We start from the raw sequence: 25633 nt of genomic DNA on the forward strand, positions 1-25633 counted from the left end.
GGACCACACCACCGAATTTGTAGATTGATCTTCTATGTTTACCTCTAAGTCATTAAGACTATGTCGAAATCTGTCTGCAGTAAGACGGGCCTCTCGCTATTCGTCCGTTTAAAGAGACCAATAGTTTCAATTCTTAATCTTTCATTAAACAAACTTATTAATCGTTCTTGTCTCAAATAATGGTAATATTCGCGTCCCTACTCTAGTCATTGCTTATGCTCATGTTCATCTTCGAGAGATCGAATAATATTATGGTGCATCCTATTATTTGTCAAACGGTCTTCATATTGAGTAAAAGTTTCAGAATTCTCGAGATAAAATATGACGATCGTGATCAGCTGTGAGACGTAATTCCCTCTCAGTGAGGGTTTCGGTCTCACGGGATAGTACAATATGCCATTTGCGATCAGCTGTGAGACGTTATATTATATACCCTCTCAGTGAAGGTTTCGGTCTCACAGGATAGTACATGCCGTTCGCGGTCAGCTGTGAGCCGCAATTCTCGTTGTGAAGCGGTTTCAGGTTCGGCATAACACATGTTGTTTTCGGTCAATAGTAAGCCTCTTATCTCTAACGATCCTTGAGAACTCTTATTTCTCATTTTCTTAACTTTGCTCGAATTTCGATATATAAAGATTTTTTAGGTGGCACTGATGCGGGTGAATAAAAATTAAGTTAAAACGGACTAAGAGTGTTATAATCTCAATCATCATCATCAATACATATAATAAAATTGTGGAAAAGTGATGTCTGTACAATTAAAATATGTAGAAAAAAATTAGCAGGTGTTATTATTATCGAGAAATCGAGAGAAACCATTTTTTTCTCTTAAAAGCTCCCCCCATCGCACTTCCCGAACTCCGATTGACCGTAATTTATTTTTCCTTACATTTTTATCATATCCTTTTCTAATGGGTTTCATCCTACTGCGATTTTTTTTTGTTTCAAAAATTATCTACCCTGGTGTATAGGTAAATTTTCCACATAAAATGTCCTTTAAATTATGTCGTATTATATTTTTAACCCCCGACGCAAAAAGACTGGTGTTATGTGTTTGACCGCTATGTATTTCTGTGTGTGTGTGTGTGTCTGTCTATGGCACCGTAGCTGGCTAACAGGTAAACCGAATTAGATGCGGTTTTTTTTGTTAGGCAGAATATTTTCCGACGCTGGTTCTTAGATAAAGTGTATCAAAATTGGTTCATCCACTTATTATACCTACATAGGGGTAAAAGTGGGAATGAAAAAAATGAAAGTTATAATTCATTTTTAAAGATCGTCGGGAAGTTTATGAAATTATTTATTCCTTTATCTATACACTTTTCTTCGTCTCAACGGTTTAGTTACGTGCTCTCTCTCTCTTCAGCCTTTAGTTACGTGCGTGAGACAGGAAAGATCTAATTTGGATTTGTTTCTGGATTTGATAAAAACTGAGTATCGATTAAGCTGATCAGTGGCTACTGGCTACACCATAGATTATTAAAAACATCCGTTTAAGAAAGGAAGGAAATAGAATTTGCTCCTCTCCCCCCCCCCCTGGTTCCTAAAAAATAATATGACATAATTTAAAATAAATTTTACGTAGAATTAGTTATAGTTAGGCATTTTTGATTTTCGATATTATATACTAACCATAATTTTTAATTACAATAATATGTAGTAACTATTTGGTATAGGTTAGGCATTTCATTTCTTGATTTTCTTTAATAATTTGGTACGTAAGTTTTTTAGCTCAGTTTAGTAAGAAATTTTGATAACAATTCTTTTAATTATTTATGGTAGTACAACAGTACAGTATGGTTGTACGTATTTACTCAATAATTGTATGTTAAGTAGTAATTCAGCATGGGCGTAGCCACGGTGGGGCTGGGTGGGGCGCTTACCCTGGCTTTGATCTGGTAGGTACTAATTGTGAAGGGGAGTGGGCGTGGGCGTGGGATTAGGACTGAACGTGGCATATGGCGTGGGAGTGCGAGTGGGCGCGGGAGTGGGAGCATGAAAATAAAAATGATTTTCTATTGTTGCCCCACCCTGAGCCCATGGTCATAGGTCCCATAGTCACTATTCCACGCGAACGAAGTCGCGGGGACAGCTAGTAGACAAATATAATCAGAAAGCTTTGAACTCCTAAGCTCAACCATAAAAGATAGACATTTATGATGTCGGGAGATATTTTTTATATAATATGGAGAACATTTCTTTCATACTTGATTTCTGTGTAGCTTTAACCATTAAGATACACGCATTAAGAACGCACACGCGACGAAAGCTTAAAAATGGAGTTGCTGCTCTGCTCACGAATATGAAAAATAATTGTACCAAGTTTCGTTTAAATCCGTCGAGTAGTTTTTGTTTCTATAACGGTTATACAGACAGACAGACGGACAAACATTTTTGACGTCGATGTCGATCTCTAATCACCTCGTGATAGTTATTTAGGAAATATATTTCATGTGCAGAATTGACCTCTACAGATTTAATATAAGTAGGTATACATATATTTAGATTCCAATTTCCATGTAACGTTAAATTCGACTATACAATAACTAACAGACAACGCAGGTTACTCTCGTTTCCGTAAGTTGAGGCGGCTACATATTCGGTCCTAATAACATGACTTTTTGTGAACGAAACGACAGCGCGGTTTAATTCGATGGCAACACCATCAGAAAAAAGGAAATATTTTTAACTTTGAAAAAATATTATGATTTACACTATTAATACTATTTTAACATTAACACAAAATATAAGACTGTGAGTGTGTAAAAATAAATCCAGCTAGTTTCACATCACACTTATGTTTATAATTAGGTATACGACATGAAAATATATTAATTACCAAGCAATAATCATACAGATAAATACTGAACAAAAGTATTAACAGTCAAAGTATATTTTTACTAACAACATGTAAATGATGAAGGAATAATAATTATCAACGAACTAACCTTTTTGTATTAGAGTCCCGCCTCGTGATCGAATTATTAAAACACGAAGATTTTTAAAAATGTAACCAATGAACACAATCAATATTAGATTAACTGTAATGGTGTCTAGTTTGAATTAAAATAATATACATCTACCCTCACTTTTAAAAATGTAGTATATTCACACGAATTATATAAGCGCACCTTATAGGGAAGGGAAGATTTATTATGGGTTAAAGAGTTAAATAAATAAATAACATAATTATATTTAAATTATTAATTTTTAACATTGTGTTCAGTAGTGATAACATGTAAATTGATTTGATTTTTACGAAATCTCATAGATGGCGCTGAATCAAATTTGTCTTTATAGTACTAAGATTCATTAAACAGTTTCTCTGCCCAAATTACGTAAATGACGTAGTTTTTATAGTGTAAAGCTAGATAATAGCATGGCTTACTCAAAAACAACATTTAAACATGAGTCTTTAGATTGTACGCTGTCGTAGTACACGGAATACGTAAGAAAAGTAAAGGTTCACAGCTCCTCCCCCGGAGGTGATAGCATGATAATATGTTTAAAAAAACCTCACACGACCTGTTAGTAATATTCATGCAAAATTTGAAGTCAATCTATGCAGTACTTTTCGAGATTAGCTCGGACAAACATACAGACAAACAGACAAACAGACAAACAGACAAACAGACAAAAATTCTAAAAACTATATTTTTGGCTTCTATATCGATTATAGATCATGGATTATGTATTCTTTTAAAAAAATATTCAATGTACAGTTTTGACTTTCCTACGATTTTATTATATGTATAGATATTATGCATATGCTATAAAACATATTCTCTATATAAATAACTTGAAACATAATTGATGGTTGAATAATGAATTTGTATTACAAGGATCGTTGTTAAAGAAGATATCCTCATTCGTTTAATGTGATTGATTATTTATCGAACTAAGCCTTACACACCGCAATTACTTAGTGTAATGTTTGACGACAGACGCCATTACCACTTTTGTATCATTTATATTCGTTTTCCTCAATTTAAGGATTGAAGGACGATCCAATACTTATGTTTTCGCAAGGCTTTCAATCCCTCAAACCAACTTCTATTTGAGTTTTAGTGTTTGGGATCTTTACTTTATCTTTGGTCAAAGAAAGGCAGTTTCTCTTATTGCTTTATTTCGGCCATTTACATAATACTTAACGTATATATGGTTTTGTATTTATATTGAGGTTTTATTGATTTTTCTAAAGAATTCATTTTTATTGCATATATGCAATATTTGCATTTTATACTATTTTTCTTCACTTCTTATTTTTTATGAAGAACCTTTAGCACTTTATATTATTATTGCTCAGCTATTAACAGCGTGTTCAAAACTAAACTGTTTGGCACACGGCTATAATAAATATTGGTTAATGTTTTGAGACAAGCTATTTCTAAACACGTTGCAAAGGATACGATATAATATATTTGACATTGTTTTGGTTTAGGGTTTAGATATATAGAGGCACATAGAGATTTATATTTATATACGAAATTTAATGTATTCAGTAACCCCATTCTAAAGATTTATTGCTTATATTTTTTGTATTCATTTTATAAACCCACATCTGATATCAATTTTCAATATCATTACAGTCTATTTTCATACTTATTAAATATATTTTTAGAAAAATAAGCTGCCTTTGCATGGATTTATAGGCAATCGTTAAGAAAATGAGACGATTGAGAAAATTATCTGTGTATCAACCCTTCTAACTAGTAAATTTTATAAAATAACAGTATATATGTATTACGTAGGAGAAAGGAGCAAATTTTACTAAACAAATGTCATAATAAGGTGTGTGGTGTTTCATAAAACGCAATGACAAATTACGTAGTAGTTTAATACCCAGTATATGCGGTTTGTAGTTGTCTTCCAACTTCAGGATTACTTTTACTTCTCTAATATTAAATATGCAAAGAAGCCCTTTTCTTTAGAAAGTTTACTCATATTCTTGTGTCGCGTGAAAGTAATGCAAACATGAATATATTGGATGCGCAATTGCTTGTGCAACAAATAATTGTAAAAGTTCATGGCGACAGCGCATGTCGTAAGTTTTGAGTTATTACTCCATTGAGTTGAGTATTTTCATTACAATATATGTATGGGCAAGTACATAAAAGCTTTTCCTACCATACGATGAAAATTGCATCGAAAATATCTGGGAAATCTCTAGAAAATACATTGTGGTCATCCATATGAATATTATATTCTAAGAATAGCAGATGGTCCACCTTGACATAACCTTCACACAAATTGGCATTCAAAAGTAATTTGTTTTGAACTAGGCATGTTAATGCTACCTCCTTCATTTAGTGGGATAACGAGAGTCATCGTGTAAGGTGTGTCATTAAAATGATATATTGAATGTCATTGTTATCTATCTACAATATTTATATGTTACAACTTGACAAATTTAGCAATAATTTTAATATATATATAGATTGTAAATAAGAATTCATGATTGTGGAAAGAGGATTGCTCTCGGACTGCAATAATAATAATGTTCATTCTTTTACCCTGAAAATCTTCTTTCAGAACGTGGTATATAAAATGAAAATAGTCAAGAGGGGACGCCCTTGCGCATGTCGCTACCAGAGTGAACCTTCCGTTCACCCACGCGACACGCGTTCGAAGCATTTCTGGCTAACATCGAGAGACACCACAAAAAAAGCTAGAGATAAAGACAAATTTGGCCATTAATTTAATTATAATGTTTTGTGCTTCATTCATACCTTCTTTATTTGTGACGTTCGTTGCCATGGACTAAATAGGCCACATTCTAGAATGTTCTACGTATCTACGTGCGATATTGAAACATTTGATGCATTGAGTACCAGGGAATGATAAAATTGACAGATCTTATCAATTGACACTCCGACAGGTGTTACACAAATGATACATGGCATCTCGATAACGTGAGAAACGAATACAAGAATTGTTTTTAAATACAATTTTTATACGAAACTAGCGGTCCGCCCCGGCTTCGCCCGTGGTACATATTTACGTTTTCTCTACATAAAAACCATCCTCGTACTTCAAGGAATATAATAAAAAAAGAATTATCGAAATCGGTTCAGCCGTTCTCAAGTTATGCGCTTACCAACACATTTTGCGATTCATTTTTCTATATAAGATATTTTATTGTGTTTTAATATTTGTGTAGAGGTGGGTAATCTGCCCAATGTATCTCTTAATTGGGTTGATGTTATCAAAGTCTTTGATTTTGCATTGACCAAAGAACGCATGTACCTAAATTAGACGAAAGGGAATTTTTATAAGGAAAATCAAATCTGATGCCTAATATGTATATTTCATCATCTTTGTGATCAATTACAATTAATTAATTATATATTTTTGTATGAAATGCTTATCCTCTTCTGTAAATATGAATTTCATTATTTTCGTTGATAGAGATTGCCGATTTAAATACAGACTATATTATTTTTGTACGACATGGTAACTCGTCTTTGCTTTAAATATAAACATTGCTTCCCATAATTATACACCTCAATATAAATAACAGTTTATCATTTATGTTAACAGATTAAGCTTTAAGACTATTTAAAACTAAATTTAGTAAATTATCTCTTTATACCAATAAGCATTTTGCTCTAATCTCCGTAATCTAAACTGTAATGAACTGTCAATTGTTGTAGGTAACTATCTGCTTCAATTAACTTACTTATTCAATGCTAATGTGTAATTAGCCATTTGACACATTGTATGTGCTCTATTAGCAGCAAAAAATAACAATAAAATAGTTTTTCTTTAATCTTGTCTGGGTATAATCAATTACTGGCATGTTTCCAACATTTAAACCGCATTCTCTGGGCTGGCACAATAACCAAAAGTAATTTGATCCACACAAAGAGATTAATTCTAATTTTAAGATCGGGCAACTGCAAATTTTTATGGTGATGGCATATTTTAAAATTAAACACTTTTTCGACTTTGGCGACGATTTATTCATAACCGCCTGAGGCTAAGCTCGCTTTTTAGAATTTGATGGGTAGAGAGAGAAGGGATTTAAATTTTAGTATGAGTACTGTCGTTCACACATGGAGATAATAATTAAAATTGATAATTTGAATAGCTAACACATATTTAAAAGTGCGTAACCGTATAAAATTGTAGTATTACTATGGTAATTGTAGTATTATTATTAATCTTTTTGTTTTGTCAAAGAATAATTGCATAAATTTTAAAAGTAATAAATTGAAATTGATTTTATCTTGAAATAACTAAGAACGATAACAATCGTCATTGCTTTGTAATGAAACGTATTAAACGAAAGAACATAGATTTTATTACTATTCAAATAAATTCCTTTCATAATCGGTGTTATTATTTTCAATTATTCATCTAACAATAGGAATACTATCACTGTTCGAAGAAACTTAGTCAATTTTATTGTCAGTTTCTACTTCTCTGAATAAATTATAATTAGATTAATGTTTCATAGTAGAATCAAAATACCTACAACTAAGATGCGTTTATTTTTACATAGTATCTACATGAATAATATGAGAATCTAATAAAATCGATAATTTATTTAATAATATATTCCATCATATTAGGCCCATTATGGATAATAATAGAGCTGCTAAATAAATTTGTTACGTTAAGAACGAATTAAAACATATTATTGTATAAATTCTTACAAACGAAGGTCAATATTAGTTCGATACAATAACGTCTGCGCGTACGTTAACCGACACGCTTTGTGATTCATATTGTGACGTCACTATTCTTGAATTTAAACATACTCAAATTAAATGTGTAACTAGATTATCTCTGTTTATATAATTCACACTTAACACGCATAGTATAAAATTTCGCACGGCTACTAAAAATATACAATTGCCTGAGCGTTATCATTTTAAACTACTCAAGAGTTAGATAATCTAAACTGCCATATAAGATTTGTACGCATAAAATACGCATTCAAGGTTACTTCAAAATGTAGTATATTAAACTCTTCTGATGGTGCTTTTCCACCATGTGTTTGTAAACAACCAATTATCGCTTCATTTAGTTTGAAGTTTGAAGCGATGCCATTGGTTATTAATTACACATTACTCTCTACACATACTCGCACATTATTGGTGAAAAAGCACCCTTACTAGGTTTAAATATTTCTAAAATACATGTTGTATCAATAGTGTATCTAATAGTATGACAGCCAGAACATTTGGAGGCACTTAAATTGGAAATCTTAAGTGCAAGCATCAATTTTAGATCTTTTAGAAGTGGGGCCCTTTGCTGGAAACAATGACAATAAATCGGATAGAATCACATGAACTAAAAATAAAATCAACACTCAATTTGTCTATCACCACACAATAAATAAATAAAAATTAAAAGTATTCATCAAATACTTACTTGAATATAATAGTTATTTCGTATTTAAACATCTTTGTTTAATTTATATTTTCTTCAGTTATTACTGTGTTAAATTTCAAAATGCTGTTTAAATAAGCATGAAATTTGATTATGAATTACTGAAGACATAAATTCAGCTCAAGTATTACTCAAAACATTCTATTCAGACTTTGAAAGCTAGTAATTTCATAATTAAACAGTTTGCTTAATGAGGCCCACGGATTTAATATTTTATAAGCGCAACAGAATCAGTGAGATAATATAAACGCTAAATATTTTATAATTTTATATTCTTCCCTATTTTGAGCAGGTATCAAATATCCTACCTAGTCATAAAAATACAATGCTGCAACGCGATACAATGCGATGCGTCGAATTATGTGTGAATAATCCTCTTTATAAATTTGTTTTTTTTTTTTAAGTTCACAATAATCTAAATATAATGATGATGTAACTTAATTATTTTAATGGCATCACGAAAAGTAAATCGGTAAAAAAAATTCACATAAAATATGCATCAGCCGAGTAATAGTCATAATAATTAACCTTTATACATATTATCTTATTTCTCAGCAAACGAAATTGGTAAACAAAATCACATGTAGGTATATCAGTAATAGAAGCACTTCAAGTTTTCAATACACGAAACTTCTTAACCTGAAAAAATACACGAACAAGAACGAAACAAAAACATCGCGCAATCGCCACAAATCCTGGGAACCACCGCAACCGGACTAAATAATTTAAATTACTTTAGAATAACTTTAATTGAGAAAAGCGAGCGTGTTACAAATGGAAGAGTCTATTAAGTAACAGTTAAGGAGACGTGAGAAGTATCGGATAGTTAGTTAACTGCTTTAGCTGAGAGACGGGCCGGGCGTGAACCTATAATCGCGACTCATCCATCCAATTATAACTTCCATGATTGACGTGCTTGAAATCGTAAGGGCGTAAACCGGGTGTGAGCAGCTGTGGATTAGCGTTAACTTCAATTTGGTGTAAACATTAAGACGTAATGAGGCTACGAGTGGACACAGTGACGCAAATGTTCGTAATGCCCGTTTTGATGGAAAATTAGAAACAAAACGCTAAAGGTTTACAGTAGAGCAATCCAATTTTGATCATAGAAAAGCTTGATCAAGATGTTAATACTAAAGCAACATTGACTATAAACGTGTTCACTTCCTAATCTTCTCTACTTCCATAATGGAAAGTTTCCCTCATAACAGAATAAGTATAATAACATGATCAGCGCCTAATTTTCATACAGATTGGCGTACTTCCTGTATATGTTATTGTCATAATATGCAATGACCATATTATTATAATTACATAGGTATTATTATAATTAATAACAATATTAGCCGTAATTGTACACGCGTTAAATGAAATGAAAATAAAAACAAAAGCTGGCAACCTTAGTAGTGTTTCAAGTCATTGTTACATTGACATTTGGTTAGTCTCGGTCAGCTGTTGATAGATTAAGCGGCTTCGTATACTATACACCAATTTAGTATACGTATATTTTTAGAATTAGAATCAATGTTTCAATAAATGTTTACTCTAATGTAGGTACTTGAAGTTGACAAAATAGTAAAAAGTGTGTGCCGAGCACACGTGTCAGAAGCGAAACTTCTTTGGCAAGATTTAGTCAAAATCGTCGCCTCACTCCATGACGTGACGGTATTGCCTTGAACTTGAAATTTTACTCTCAACGCGCCTTAATAAGTTTCACTTCAAAAAAAGTTGACAAAATAGTAACAAATACCTCAAAAATCCAACTTCTTTAAATCATTTATTCATCGATTAACCACTAGAATTCGTAATGAAGTAAGTAAATGCATAACAATCGAAGAAAACTGTAGCTAGTCAGTCGAGGCATCGAGGTAAGAAGCGTGGATAAGAACGAGTGGTGTTGAGTCTCAAGAGTCATTCTTTCAAAGCAAGCTTTACCTTGGTGACTTACTCGAGAATATAATGACACCTCTTAAGGTTGCGATGATAGAAGCACGTAAAAATTTAAGATATGCTTTCGAAAGAGAATTGAATTATGCACGAATTCTTAAATTAGTTTGATAATATAGAGTCAATTATATTTAAAAAAATTTCTATTATTGTATTTTACTATCGTTAATCCATACTAATATTATAAATGCGAAAGTAACTCTGTCTGTCTGTCTGTTACTCAATCACGCCTAAACTACTGAACCAATTTGGATGAAATTTGGTATGGAGATATTTTGATACCCGAGAAAGGACATAGGCTACTTTTTATTGCGAAATATGTACCACGGGCGAAGCCGGGGCGGACCTCTAGTTTATTATAAAAATGTATCCTATATTTTGTCACTAGTGTATCCTAAAAACGTGATCAGTAAAGTATTACACAGTATGAATATTCACTTTCCTTACGACGTACAAGATCTTATATCAGCAAATAGGGATTACGAAGAAGAGCTTACTAATTAGAGAATTAACCTCCTTAACGGCAACAATCCTATTCAAACAAACCGAAACTTGAGACACTATCATATCAACTGAGTAAATTGACACAAACCTCAACTGTATCAACAACAGCTAATGCCATTTGATATAAAAAGACGTGTAACATGACAAGCTTACAGTCATTTCTACCTGATTAGCCGTGTGACATAATGCAGCCAGAAATGGCTCATTCTCTCATCGAGTTATTTTACCTTAAAAATAGTAATCTATTACTTTTAAACTGCATATTAACCACATACCTATTGGACATTTTTTTTGTTAAAAAAATTGGTTGTCTGTAAAGTCGGTTTACTGACGATAGTTGAACGTGACAACGTCCGATTGTGCTTCTTTGTCGCTCGTTCCGCGCTCTCGCTTGCACTTCAAGCCTTACATGGAACGCCTCAGAGCGAGGTAACGCCGCATGAGTCGTGTTTTTTCGTGCGTGCATCCGGCTCTATCGAATTATAAGACGTTGTCACGTCAAAAACTTTCAAGTAACCCTCTATAACAATACAGCATTAAAAAAAAGATCTATTTGAAATAAAAGTTTTCTATTGCTATGTCAAAATATCTCAGAACCAACGTAGAAGCGAGCAGGACGTAAATGAAGGGATGCACATTGTACATACCTCAGTTGTACGCCGGTTTATAGCCCTTTATTTTTTCATTATTTAAATATAGGTGCAAGGAAACTTTTGGTTTCAATAACCTGACCAAACCAACGATGCATTGTGCAAATATCACCGAGTTTCGTTCAGTCCATTCTGACTATGCCCATTCATAACGCAACTAAAATAGGCCAATGTGGCGAGGCTTGACAAAAGAATGATATTTTTTTGTTTTTAATTAAATAAAACGATATTTTAAAATTGTCAAAATAATTGTCATTTGAAAAAGTGGAGCAGTAGTGGTTTTAATAGTTTTAGTGGATTTTGTTTTAGGTCGTCGGGGATTTATGGGATTTCTAATATTAAGGCCTTATTTCGAAAATTTGTATGTGTAACAAACAGTGTAACGTAATCGAAAAAATATAATCCATACTTATAATATTATAAATGCGAAAGTAACTCTGTCTGTCTGTCTGTTACTCAATCACGCCTAAACTACTGAACCAATTTGCATGAAATTTGGTATGGAGATATTTTGATACCCGAGAAAGGACATAGGCTACCTTTTATTGCGAAATATGTACCACGGGCGAAGCCGGGGCGGACCTCTAGTTACCTATATAAAGATTAATATCGCTCTTCGTGGCTCTTCGCATAGATAATAATCAGACATCATTTTCAATTATTTTTTCGACGCTACTGATAAAGATACCTTTCTAACCTTCTAAGTAAATATCATGTCGCATCACGTAATTTAGAAGTGTTTTATCTTAAATTCGATATAACACTTGTGTATTATTTGCGGTGAGACAAGTCGACTCTTATTTCTTCTAGTCTTTCGTGCAGAATTTTAAATTTTCAATAAAACTTCCAGCGACTTTGTACATATTACATTCCCAATATACGACAAATACTTTGAAGTTCTTAGCTAAGAAAAAGTGAAACTTAGCTACTGTGCTGTAAAAAAAGTCTTCGTTACATAGAGCGTATCTCCTCTTCTTACTTATTTTTTAATAGCGGAATTGAGTTCAATAATGTGTATATTTAATTCACTGAATCAATTTAATTGTATGAGTGAATTAAATACAGACATTACATTTAATGTACTTACTTTGAAAATACATGAAATAAACATAAATCACGAACCATTGCATCGCATACAAAAGCTCAATTACATTACAACCATTACCTTTAACGGTTAAAGTACGTTCTATAAGACACAGGAGCCCAGGGGATGCCTAACAAAACCTTGTTTTGTTGCCTAGCTTTAGAAATAAATACGATCGGAATATATTATCGAACGCATTACGTACGATTCGCTGGAGGCATCTCCTTAGTCTGCTACATTCAGCTGCACACTTTTGCAAGTTGCAACTTCATCCACGCTCCGTGGAACTGTATTGTGTTACAATACAGAAAGTTATATTATTTTGAGTAATCTTTGAGTGTGTATAGATCATGTGATTATTTTGATGACTATCAAATTTAGAATGAAACTTTTAATCAGATTCCAGAGATAATAATATTATATTCCTTGAGCTTTTAAACGTTAAAGTCGAAAGGACAAATCTTTTATTTGATGAAGTTATTTTTAAATTGCGTACTAAATTTTTTTTTGAAGTTAACTGTCTTGTCCAATAAATATTCAACCGTGATTGATTTAACTACAATTTTACACAAAAAATACATCTATCCAACAAATTAGTATTTTAAGAGGCAGTTATGTAATCAGTCTCTTCAGCTCTATCACTCAAGTCCATTGTAAACTGAAACAAAACTCGAATTCAACCCTCTTAGTTATCACTTCTGGTACATTTGCTGTTTACCGTAAAAACTGGAACAAAACAAACGTATTTGAGATAAACATTCATTTCGCAACTGAGTTTTTGTGGTAGGCGCATTAAAAACTTCGCCTGCTTTTAAATTAAACTTTTGGCTTAACGTCAAATAAATAAAACATGGTTTATTTTTAACTGGCGACTCTTTTGATTCCTGCTGACGGGTTGTAATTAAGTGGCTTTATCCACCTTCAAAGTTAGAAGCTCCATCGTTCATCCACGCTAATATTGAGTAATATCGCGTCGTCGGCTACGTTTTTGACAATTCCCTTAAACATCCACTTTCAGTTATTAAAGATAACTTACCTAGGCTTGTCAATGACAGCATTAATTAATTACAGTACCCCTCGTAGCCCGATTAAACTTAGCTGTAAGGCGCCTTGTTCACGGGCAACATTATCGCAGCGATTCCTCCCTCTTATCAACTGTATGATATAAGGAGACATCAGTCAGCGTAACACGACTCACAACTCCTCATACGAGTATAATATGTACTCATAATCTTATGTGTTCGGCGACAACATGCGGTTCACACTTTATAATATCGTGCCGTGAAGTGACCATATAAGACGTGTTAAGACGTGACAACGCGGCGTTTTTACTCAGTCGTGTCGTACGGTATAAAGACGATAATTGTAAAAACACTATACGCGTTTTCCTGATCCATGGATACGGAGCTTAAGCTTCGATCGCTATTTTGAAATTGGACTGGATTGTTTGAGTAAAGATCAAGTTTCAACCGTTTCCTGTGTATTTTCCGCTATCAAAATATACACAATCAAATAATCAATATTATTTGCATTAATTACGGTTTCTACAGAAAATTTATCATCATATTTTAAATAGGTATTCATAACTTAATATTGAAGATGGTACGGGTGGTTTTCGCTTAAACACCTTGTTATAAATTCACGCAATTAAATAATTATTCAAATATGTATTTAACAAAAAAAAAAATACTGTCGAATTGAGAACCTCCTCCTTTTTTTGAAGTCGGTTAAAAATTATAGAATCATATTCCGAAATTATAGGTATATTCAAGGCTATACGAAAATGCGGGATTTCCAAAATATATTGACTTAAAAATAAAATTAAAATTGTGTTCCTATATCGCAAAATATCACTACGCATATACATCATAATGTCTATAGACTCACAAAAAATATGTTAATGTCCAAAATTTACATAATGGTAAATATTGCTCATATCGCATCCATTTGTCAATTTAAATCCCGTTTTAAATGTTTAAATAATAAGCATTACAAGTCCTTTGATTCGTCAAATAACAGCTCTACTTCAATCGATGACATCAAGATATAAATTCGTCTGTCGGTATGCATACGGGACGAGCCCGGATCCGGTTTAAAAGGCCCATCGAAATTACTATTTTTATTACTTTTGATGCTGGTATAAAAACTATTTTTATTCATTATTTAGGTTGAGATATATGTTTGGACGGGTGATGTAAGTGTAATTTATTACAGTTTAATTTCAACACAGACGTAATTATTCAGCCATGTTTTTCCAATATAACATAATGCTAACGTATTAATTAACGGAAAATTACAAAAGAAATACAAATCGTTTATTTCATTGTAATCCGAGCCATCATTATGTTTAAAATAATTATGTAAATAACGATAAACCTGTTTCAACAGAAATCTTACCTTAATTTATCTTATAATAATTTTATCCTTGCGGTAATTAACGTCATCCCTGACTTCTGACCTCGCCAAGAGAATGGAAAATTCAATTTGAAAACAAACAATGGCCTATCATTGAGTTATACTAAGAAAGGTGATTATTCTGTACTTTGTGTTCGTGAAAATGTAATTATCGTTTATTTTACGTGTGTAGGAGATTAACATGGCAATAATATTAGTTTAGTCATCAAAATCACATCTTCTTTAATGTAACTATGATATTAAAATTGTTCAATTCAAATTTTACTTATATTTCATTTCTCATAATATGTATGGACTATAGTAGAATGCAAAGCATCACTTCACACTCTGTGATAAGCGTAGCTTAAAATTAATGGTTTACCCATATTTATTCACCATATTATATTAGTTTTAAAAACAATTATTAGTTTTATTTTCATCAAATAAACCAAATTATATTCAGCAGATGTTAAATCGGTAACTAAATCTAAACATCGTAGTTTCAAGAATTATACGTTTAATATGTAACACATTGTATCTTAGAGCTTAAACAGGAATATTTAGTTTATAGTTTAGACTGCAAAGTTGGGAATATAGTCGAAATGAATTACATTAATTAGTCATTCAAATGCAATGCGCTCAAAACTCGCAGCTAATTTAAATTGGTTCATGAACCTTGTCCATTGGGCAAAGTCTAAATTTCATAAATCAAAATTCAAAACAGAGCTTTATACAGTAATTTTATCTAACATTCATTTATAATAAAAGTACTACACCAAAAACATACGAAATAAAATACAAAAATAGTAACCAAAAAGAAGGCAGATACAAAGAGTTACCTTCCTTTGATAAAACACTCCAAGACGCTATTGAAAAAGTACATTATATGACGGATAACAGTAATCCCATACAGATTTAACTCTTTTATTTCCTCGCTCGAAATCACTAGCGTGCCCCTCGGGTTCGTCCGCATTTGTGTCTCATAAATATTCACCGCCCATTTTAAGTAAGTGGATTTCGCATCGTATGGAAGCGAATATGAGAGGTCAAGCTTCTTAAATGTGGATGTGAATGGAATAAACATTGCAATTTGTGCGAAAACTCTATTGAATATATAAATGAGCTTCATTTACATTGTAAGGTAATCGATATTTTGATGTACATATATATTACTAGCGGTCCGCCCCGGCTTCGCCCGTGGTACATATTTCGCAATAAAAGCCTAAGTTCTTCCTCAAGGTCTAAAGATTATCTGTGCCAAATTTCATCAAAATCGGTCCAGTAGTTTATGCGTGAAAACCATACATACATACATACAAACCTTTCCTCTTTATAATATTAGTATAGATTATTATATATTTGATGTATATATTTATTTCTAGACCTGGTTCTCGAAAGCTGAATTGAAAGAAAATGTACCTATTAAGCTATTTATTACATGACATTGTGTGCCGTAGTTTGAGTAACAATAAAACCTATGTATGCTATCAAAAATTCCAGAAAAAGTTAATATACGTATATTATATCGCACTAAGCTTATAAAGCTCTTCTAATACTCTTTCAATAAAGTTTCTAGTTTTGATATGATTCTATACACGTCACAATCCACGCTCATGTAGTCAGAAATCAAATGGAAACAAATCATACGTTCCCAGTCTTCATATTCTCTCTTCGCCGAACATGTACACAGATATTGGCAATAAAAAGCCAATTTACTTACCTGTCTTGGCACATGTTTACACACTCCATACGTAATTACAGGAGTCAACATTTGTTTAACGAGTCTTGAGGCCACACCGTCCCTGTTTCGAGTTCCGAGCGTTTTTACTTGATTAAATTCTACAAATTACTGGCATAAATTATTTTAAGCTTACGATGTTAAACACCACCCGTATGTATGGCTGTCGGAAACTTTCATAGGTCACGAATAACAAAACACAATTTACATTATTATTTTTCAACTCAAATAAAGGAATGTTGTAGTACCTAATTAATAAAATATTTAAAGACAAATTTTTGATTCTTTACTAAAGAAAAATAATATATTAGATTAATGAAATCTACTGTTTAATACATACCATAAAGGTGCGGTATGTAATTTTAAAACAAACAACTTAATAATCATTATTTATTCCCTGGCGACGATTTACCGACTCGTAATTCTAGTGTGTAAATAACATTAATTTGAATTAATTGTGTATTTAAATGATTACTATGATTTTGTAATACTGCTATAAATAACTGATTTAAAAGAAAATAACTGCAAATTAAACTATTTTAATCGCTTCAAAGCGCAGCGAGATTTTATCAGTATCTTCGCGCTTCGTTTCAATTAATTTATTTTTACAAAGAAGCATTCTTTCAATATGAATTCGACTAAAATTTAACAATTAGATACGAAAAATAAACGCACTGATGTCTTCGAAAGGTCAGAAGTCAAATCGTTGGTATTAAATTCCTTTGTACACACGTCATTTATTAACACCTGTCGAAGGAACAATAATTCGACATTCCATTGCATCATGCAATGGCTTCAAGTCTCACCATTTCCTGTTTAACCAATAATATTATAGTTAGGTAAGTGGTCATTGACCCTCATGTACTCGAATGTCAATTCTGTTTTGTATTGTGGTATTACAATGTTCTATGTCTGTGAGCTTCTCGTATTTGAGTTTCATAAGAATGTGTAAATCGTATATTTATTCGTATGCCTATATGTAGTAGTTTATAACATGGAGACTATTCATCGTAATAGATAGGTAACACTATTGACAATTACTAAATAATTAATTAAAGGATTTGTAACGGATTTAAAATACGATTTCAACGGTGTAGGTATTTATTGTTGGTTTAATATTTAACTACGTGTATGATATTCATTATGCATATAAAATACAATGACTAAATTACAAACGATCAGTTAGGTAGGTATATTGCCACTATAGTCCTAACTAACTTATGGCATTTATTTTTTGCAATTTTATTTAACTCTATAAAAGCCTTTTATTGATCTACCAGGATGTACATTAATATTCACAACGCGGAATATCATCGCGGTGATTAATAAAAAATGTCATAATTTATTCGATAAACCATCTATATTAAATAACGTGTTATGAAGTATTTGATTGCTTTTTTAAATGAAATAAAACAACAATATGATTCCTAGTAATTCCAAGAAAATATCCTTGATATTTGATGAAATCATCAATTTTAGTTATTAAAGACCGCAGAACATTATTAGTATGTACGCATTTAATTGAATTTGCATCAAAGCTCCACAACAATACTATATTGTGCCTACGTAGGCGTAAATCAGCGGTCCCATTGTTAAAATTAAGCTTATCTCTAACGTTTGATTTTGTCATTAGATAAACACGTCATTGCAATCAGTTAATTACCTATGTACAGAACTACAAGCAATTCACATAGTACGTATATTGAAGGACCCCAAGGAAATGACTAAATGATATTATAGATACATTCTCGGAGTATAGCGTCTTGCTACGTTGGTGTTATTATTTTAAATGGCATTACTTTACGAGTATGGGCAACTTGCATTGGCTAGTATGGTTAATAGTGCTCTATGGAGTCATATCCAGTTAGATGTACATATGGATGATATTTTGAATAAGATGCATGTTTGGAATATTAGTACCTATAATTACAAAATAAATAAAATATTTATTTGTGTAATTAATGTATTGTGAAACTTCATCATGAATACTAGCAAGACTTTTTTTTTCGTTTGTCACTAGTGTTATAAAGCACCATCAAAGCAAATTATGAGAGTAAGTATATAAAAACAAAAAATGTTAAGTGCATTTCCTAGCAATGGAAGTTAAACCAGCACAAAAAGAATCCACAAACACTAGACTAACTGATTCCGAATTAACAGATTCGAAAGTCCAACTCGACTAACAACTACAGTAAGCAGTTTTAGCTCTGGCTTGAAAATAGAGCGAGTCAATAAAATCCCTATAATATGAGTTCGATATCTATTATTTGTAAGGTAAATAGAAGTTTTGTGGGTGCAGTGGTCTGGTACTCGTAACTTCAAACGTCTAGAGAGCTAGTTTGAACGGAAAGTATTAGGGTTTGTGTAGAGTGTATCAGTGTAGAGTCAGTCTGGAAAAGTGATGTTTCGCCCACGTCTCAACTGGCCTACGTATCTTCTGTTTTTTGTTACCGAATATTGTTGTCTCAAATAATGTTTATTACGTATTCTTTTGTTTTTTTTTCTAACATTGCAATTTAATGTTCAACAAGTACTTGGTCAAAAGTAAAACCTGGATAAAATAGTTTTTGTACAACTTTTTTTTTTTTCTATTTGCATAATTATTATTGTTAAACTTGTTACATTATTAAGATGGAACTTATTTTATGTATGGAGGTGGGCGTTGGCATCCGTGCCACAGCTCTTATGCTTTTACGGATGTCATCGTAATTTAAGTTTATGTACAATTTGTTTATGTTCCAAATAAAGAATTTTTGAATTTTTTGAATTTGAAAATTTCATACATTTAAATAACTACAAAATGATTCTCCATTAGTTTTTGAACAATAAATCAGTATTAGTAAAACCGTATGAAAACATTAAGCAGGTACTCGTATGTCCAATGATAATAGCCTTGAATCCAATGTGACCTCGAGGACCACTGATGTTTTTCTATTTGTACACAATAAACCATTTAATTAGCATAGCATTAGCGAAACCGAATGTTGGCTTGTTACGTAAAATATACGAGATTATTTTTTATCATTAGTACCTACAGCCTCAAAAGTGTAAGCCACGTGGATTAAAACACGTTTTTGTATGAACATGCTATTTAGAAATTACGTATTTTAATAGATTTTTAAAGAGATTTTATTCATTATTACATTGTGCCCGTGACAGTGTATTATACAAACCGTTGGGCAAATATTAATGAGTATATCGCGTTTAAAAGTTTAATTTCAAAATGAAACAATAGAAGCATGCAATCAAGGCCCTTACAGTCTACAGATCATAATAATATTATCTTGCTTACAACCAAGCAGATTCTTACTTGAGATGTATTTGAATATTTCTAATAATATAATACCTACCTATACTCCACAACCAACCACTACCAATCCACATACCTATTTACTTATGTCTGTCAACTTATTATTACTGCCTTATCATTAATCAAAAAAATTAATTCTTAAGTTCCACATCTTATACAGACGAAAAGTTTGTAACACGTATCGAATAGGATATACGTAAAAATCTATAAACCAATATATTATACGTTATATTTAATAACTTTCTGCAATACGAAGTTATAAGATAAAGCATTGATGTGTCCGTTTCCACACATCTCTATATACAGCCATTGTTTCCGCCAGTAACCGCAGCGCTGAAATGCTTTTTCCGCAAGATTTTATTGTTTATAGTATCTTGGGTGAATTATGTCTTTGTAAATTTGATTTTAAACCATTCCTGAACGATTTATACAAAAAACGTTCACTCACTATAGTTAAATATTTTTCGAAATAAACATAGTAACCTAAGGAAAGTCATCGTATAACATTGCAAAATAATAGTTAATTTGGCTAGAACTTATTATATAGGTTTCCGCCCGCGGCTTCGCCCGCGCAGTCAAAGAAAAACCCGCATAGTTCCCGTTCCCGTGGGATTTCCGGGATTGCGTCATTTTCCCGGGATAAATAGTAGCCTATGTCCTTTCTTGGGTATCAAAATATCTCCATACCAAATTTCATGAAAATTGGTTCAGTAGTTTAGGCTTGATTGAGTAACAGACAGACAGACAGAGTTACTTTAGCATTTATAATATTAGTATGGAGTATGAATATAAAAATATGTAGATTGTAGAGTTCTTGTGATTTTTCAGTAGGGTCAACCGGGGCAAATGCAACTATGGGGCTATGGCAACTAGTTATCATAACTAATTTATTAGAGTTGTTGTAATAAATCGCCACCTATGATTCAATAGCTCAACGACTAATAAATCTTACAAGTAATAGATGGTGCCCCTACGATGAAAACTATTTGATTGATAGGCCATTGTGTCAAACCGCTATTTTGAAGTTGGTGTGCGTAAAAACAGGTGTCGAGTTTTGCAGACAAAAAAATTGTTTAGGAGTGATTTTTTGCAGGTGTTTTTGATTGGACACGATTATCACAAGCCGTTAAGCATATTTCATTTATATTTTTAGTGCGTTAGTTGACTCTATTTTGTGTTATTGATGCAGTTACAATTGCCTCATGAAAATTTCACTGTGGGGTTATTGCAACTGTGAGGTTAGTTACAATAGCCCCTTATATTTTTGTATGAAACTAAAAACACTAGTGATGTGACAGTGTCGATATTTTTATTATGTATCCTTCTTGGTAGTCAAAATATATTTTCTTTATGATTAATTAAAGAAGAATCATCGATTATTTCTTCGATATTATACCCAGAGACGGGTTCATAAGTAAAATTCAAATTAGATAAAGCGTGGTTAAAGAATATAAGTAACTAAAAACGATAGGTAGGATAGTTCTGTGATTGTTCAAGTAATTTTTAGTAAACGGTTGATTAACTAATAAACGTATTTTGTTTGGTTTACGTTTTTAACAATATTTAACACAAAGAATATTATTTGTTCTGACCAAAAACTAAAATTGACTTAGTAGGTAGTACACTGTTATTTTTTTTGTTGCGATTTAAAGTGGTAAATCAAAGTAGGTACATGAGTTTTTCCTCTAAATAATGCGGCGCCATCTACGATCGCAACGTTATTGTATAGATAACGTTATTGTATATATATATAGAATAATAAAAATATATCGATGAATAAGTTTTTTGCATTCCCCACACTAATTCTCTAACAAATAGTTGCATTTGCCCCACAATCAGAAAAATAAGATTTTTCCTGAAAACTCGTTCTTGCTACACGGTAATCCAGTTCAAAATCCTATGAATAACATGAAATCTCATAAATATATTCTATATTCGTTGTTTTATATGAAATAGAAGAAGAGCTATGGCAGTTAGTTGCATTTACCCCCGACTAGGGGTTAATGTAACTTTTTCTACCAATTTTAGGAAATATTCTCACTACCAGTTATTTATAAGACTACTGTATTGCTTGATTGGTTGAAAATAATCTTGAATAAATACAAAAATCACTAAATGGGTCAAATAAATGACCAAATATAAAAGGAGATAACTGCAACCGATCAAACTTGAAACTTGTTATTTTTTAGTTGCATTTGCCCCGGTTGACCCTATACGAATTTAATTTTAGTAGAAACATAAACCTGTATTTGGATTGAAGAAATAACAAACTCAAAATCAAAAATTTCGTTTCAATTTTTTCTTCAAATTCCACTTAGTCAAAAACTAATTGGCACTCATGATCAACGATCTGCACTGTTTTAATATGAAATATTGTATCACTGGAAAATGGTCCATATTTGGTAAATACAAAATCCACATTCGCTTGCGCATTTTTCTGAATATGAGTTGAAAATACGTCGTACCTGCGGACAAAGGCAGATTACAAAATTACACCGCAAGTTGTTTCTAGTAGTGTTAATGAGACTCCTTGTGCGGGACATAATGGAACAATGAGGAAGTTCTTTTAAAATTTTAAAAAATATTTTCTTACAAGCTAACACCTACAGTACAGATTAAACACACTTAGTAAGTATATTAAATCCCGCACACGCTAGAAAATCAAATTTGCTGTATCACGCTACAGTGATTATGCCATGTTTAACAAACTCGGCAAAGCATAAGCTGAAACTTTATTAAGAATTTAAAACGTGTAAAATGCTTAGTTTATAGACGTTATTCATTAATTATTTATTAAAATATAAATGATGTTAATATTTAATACAATATTCTTATACTTTGAATTGCAAATTAGTGTACATTTTAGGTAGATCGTTTTTTATTTTTTGTCAATAAAGATATTGATCTTTATTCAATAGCAATGTAAAGAAGAAGTCCCAAGTTCGATCCCAAGAGAGATAAAAAATGGCTCGCTACAAAAACTATTCAGCTGACTAACGTCAAATAAACATTACTTTTATTGAAATGCACCTGTTCCCTTAACATGGAGCTCGAGGTTTCTGTAAAAAATGTGATTAGTTAATATGAAGACGGTTGTAAAAAAGTATAAAGTTTGGAATTCTTAATATAAGAGTAAAGTATTATAGCTTTTTATATATTATCTAGTATAATATGATAAAAGACATCTAATTATATCGATACCTACTTTAAAAATGTAGAGTTTCTTTGATTACTTAATTTTTAATAGATTTTGACTAAATATAAAATATTTATAAAATAGGTAGGTACTTTATTTAGTAGTATATCTATTCCATCTATTGAATATATTTATTATTTTATGAGTTAGGAGGTAGTACAATGTATACTTGTCTTCTCAAACTGTGCATGATTGCAAACAGAGCAGAGGTCTTATATATAAAAAAGTTACGTACCTTTCCATTCATAACTCACACATGCACACACATTAACCATAAAAGATGTAATAAAGGAACTATTGCTAACTCTTCATACAAATATAAACTTGACCTTACATATTATAGGTATCTATGAATATACGCATAGATATCACAGTACTGTCGTAAGCACGTGGTGCATCCTGTGAGCAAACTCCGGATATAAAACAGACAATCGTTTGAGGATGTATCATTATTAGCAATCGCATATAGATTATATAATACGAAGATTAATGTTTATGAGCGTCTTCTTGAATAATCTTTGTATGAAGTTATTGTAGAGCTGTTTTGGTTACAATAGTTTTCTGCGCATGCGTGGTAAATGTCAAAAAGTTGTAATACCTAGGTATATAAATAGTAAATCTTATTGGTCTATTTCTTCTTATTAGATTTGTGAATGAACTGGCAATGATGAATGTTCTATATATAATACCTAGGTACCTACAATTTTTAAAGAATTTCAACACAACTAGATTTTTCATCATTCAAGCTGACACAAGATTAAAAAATAAATATATAATATAATATTCTTATACGCTTAAAAAAATAAGCAACGAAAATACATAAAACACCAGACTACATAAAAATGTACATATGATTATTGTTTTAGCTGTCAACGCTAGCAACGGATAAGCCTATTCGTGAATATTAAAAATACATATATAAAAATCAAACAAATGTTGCCTGAATGTCGATGGCATCAAAAATTTACGCGGTTGTACGAATGACGCATCAATTTTTCAATGTCATTAAATCAATCGCTGTATTTTTACTATACCGCGTCGCTTATAATTATAAAACTATTCATTTGATACATCTGCTTTGCTTATTTTATCTATATTTTATTTAAATTATAAAAATTAAAAAAAATACGACAGATTAAAAATAAAACCCAAATGCTTAGCAACAGATTGCGCAATCTCGAAGAGGCATGCAACTTGAGAATGTGTATATTGCTTAAAATATGTTTACGAAGTGCGAGTGAGACAAAACCTGTTGGGATACCTAACATTGTGATGACGTCACTCTGAAGACAGACCTTCAGAAAGCAACTGGTTATTTACAAAAAAAATAAAACAAAAAATAACACCGAGAAGTCGACCCGGCGCACAAGCTTTACCAAGGAAACAAAATGTTTATATGAACTTTTTTCATACCTGCATACTATATAATAATATGTATTATTATATTCAAATATACTCGACTCACCTTAGAAAGAAGAGTGCGCGCGCAGGTAGATACAAAAATCCCACAGGTGAACGTTCGGCTTCAAATCCAAAAAAATGGTAGAGCAAACAAATATCACACACTCTTGCACTTTTTTATTAGTAATCCACTGCGAGTTTCCACTACCACTGGGCTGCACTTGATTTGTTTATAAAGTTTTTATACTACAATTAACAAATTCGGGGTTACCAACTGCGCATGCCTGAGAAACACGCGCGAGTTTCAAACGTGATTTGCTCGTAAGTTACTAACACTTCACTTCACTACTCCACTTAGTTTCCAACTAAGATCCTATTCATAATAAACTTCCACAAACTTTCTTTAGACCGGCAAAAATCAAGTTTACTAGTTGTCAAATAACAAAACGCAACAAGTTGTCGTTCCCACGAGAGGTCTGTTAATAGGAATAATCTTGATATTATGCCTATAAAACTTGCGTGTGTCGGCGATTCACCGGCTCTACCTGTGCTAAGTGAAGGTCGTGTTACAAACAGTTGAAAACTTCGGAGCCGGTAAATAATATGAATCCGCACGTGACACTGTCAAAATAAAACACCGGTAAACACTGTAACACTGGAACTCACTCAATAGGGACGAAATCTATGTGTGTAGAGGCGATAGGTCTGAGCGACAAATTAAACGAATAGAAAAGAAAATAAACGAAGAATACTAAAATCGGCGTCTGCGAAGCCGAGCGTCCGACACTCCTGCTGAGCGGTGTACTAAACGCGAGAGGCCGCACGACCCATCCCCCCCGCGACCGCGCTCGTGCCGCCCGCGCCCTGCGACCCGCACCCAGACGTCGTATGAAAAGTTTATGTTAAAAAATCTCAAGTGCACGAGAATGAAGTCCCTCAATGGATGGGAGTAGGCTATTCGGTGCGTTTGTTTACGCGGAGGGCCGTCGCGGCGCGGCCGGTTCGCCGGTTC

The 25633-nt window shown here is 32.3% G+C and overlaps 1 protein-coding gene across 2 annotated transcripts in view; it reads right to left on the reverse strand.

Moving 5' to 3' along the window:
• The window catches only part of heph (polypyrimidine tract-binding protein 1 heph), a 357204-nt gene extending 331789 nt beyond the window's left edge, over positions 1-25415 (reverse strand). The window contains exon 1 of one of the 2 annotated variants that reach the window (XM_089701013.1): positions 24686-25415. The gene's annotated coding sequence lies outside the window, so the exon portion shown is untranslated. The remainder of the gene's footprint in view (positions 1-24685) is intronic. The other variant, XM_089701014.1, reaches the window with a different exon arrangement.
• Positions 25416-25633: the final 218 nt, after the last annotated feature.

The sequence above is a fragment of the Colias philodice genome, chromosome 11 (genome assembly GCF_061535455.1).
Source record: "Colias philodice isolate Cphi_HAF_F1 chromosome 11, ilColPhil1 Martin Lab GWU primary, whole genome shotgun sequence".
Classification (NCBI taxonomy): Eukaryota; Metazoa; Arthropoda; class Insecta; order Lepidoptera; family Pieridae; genus Colias; species Colias philodice.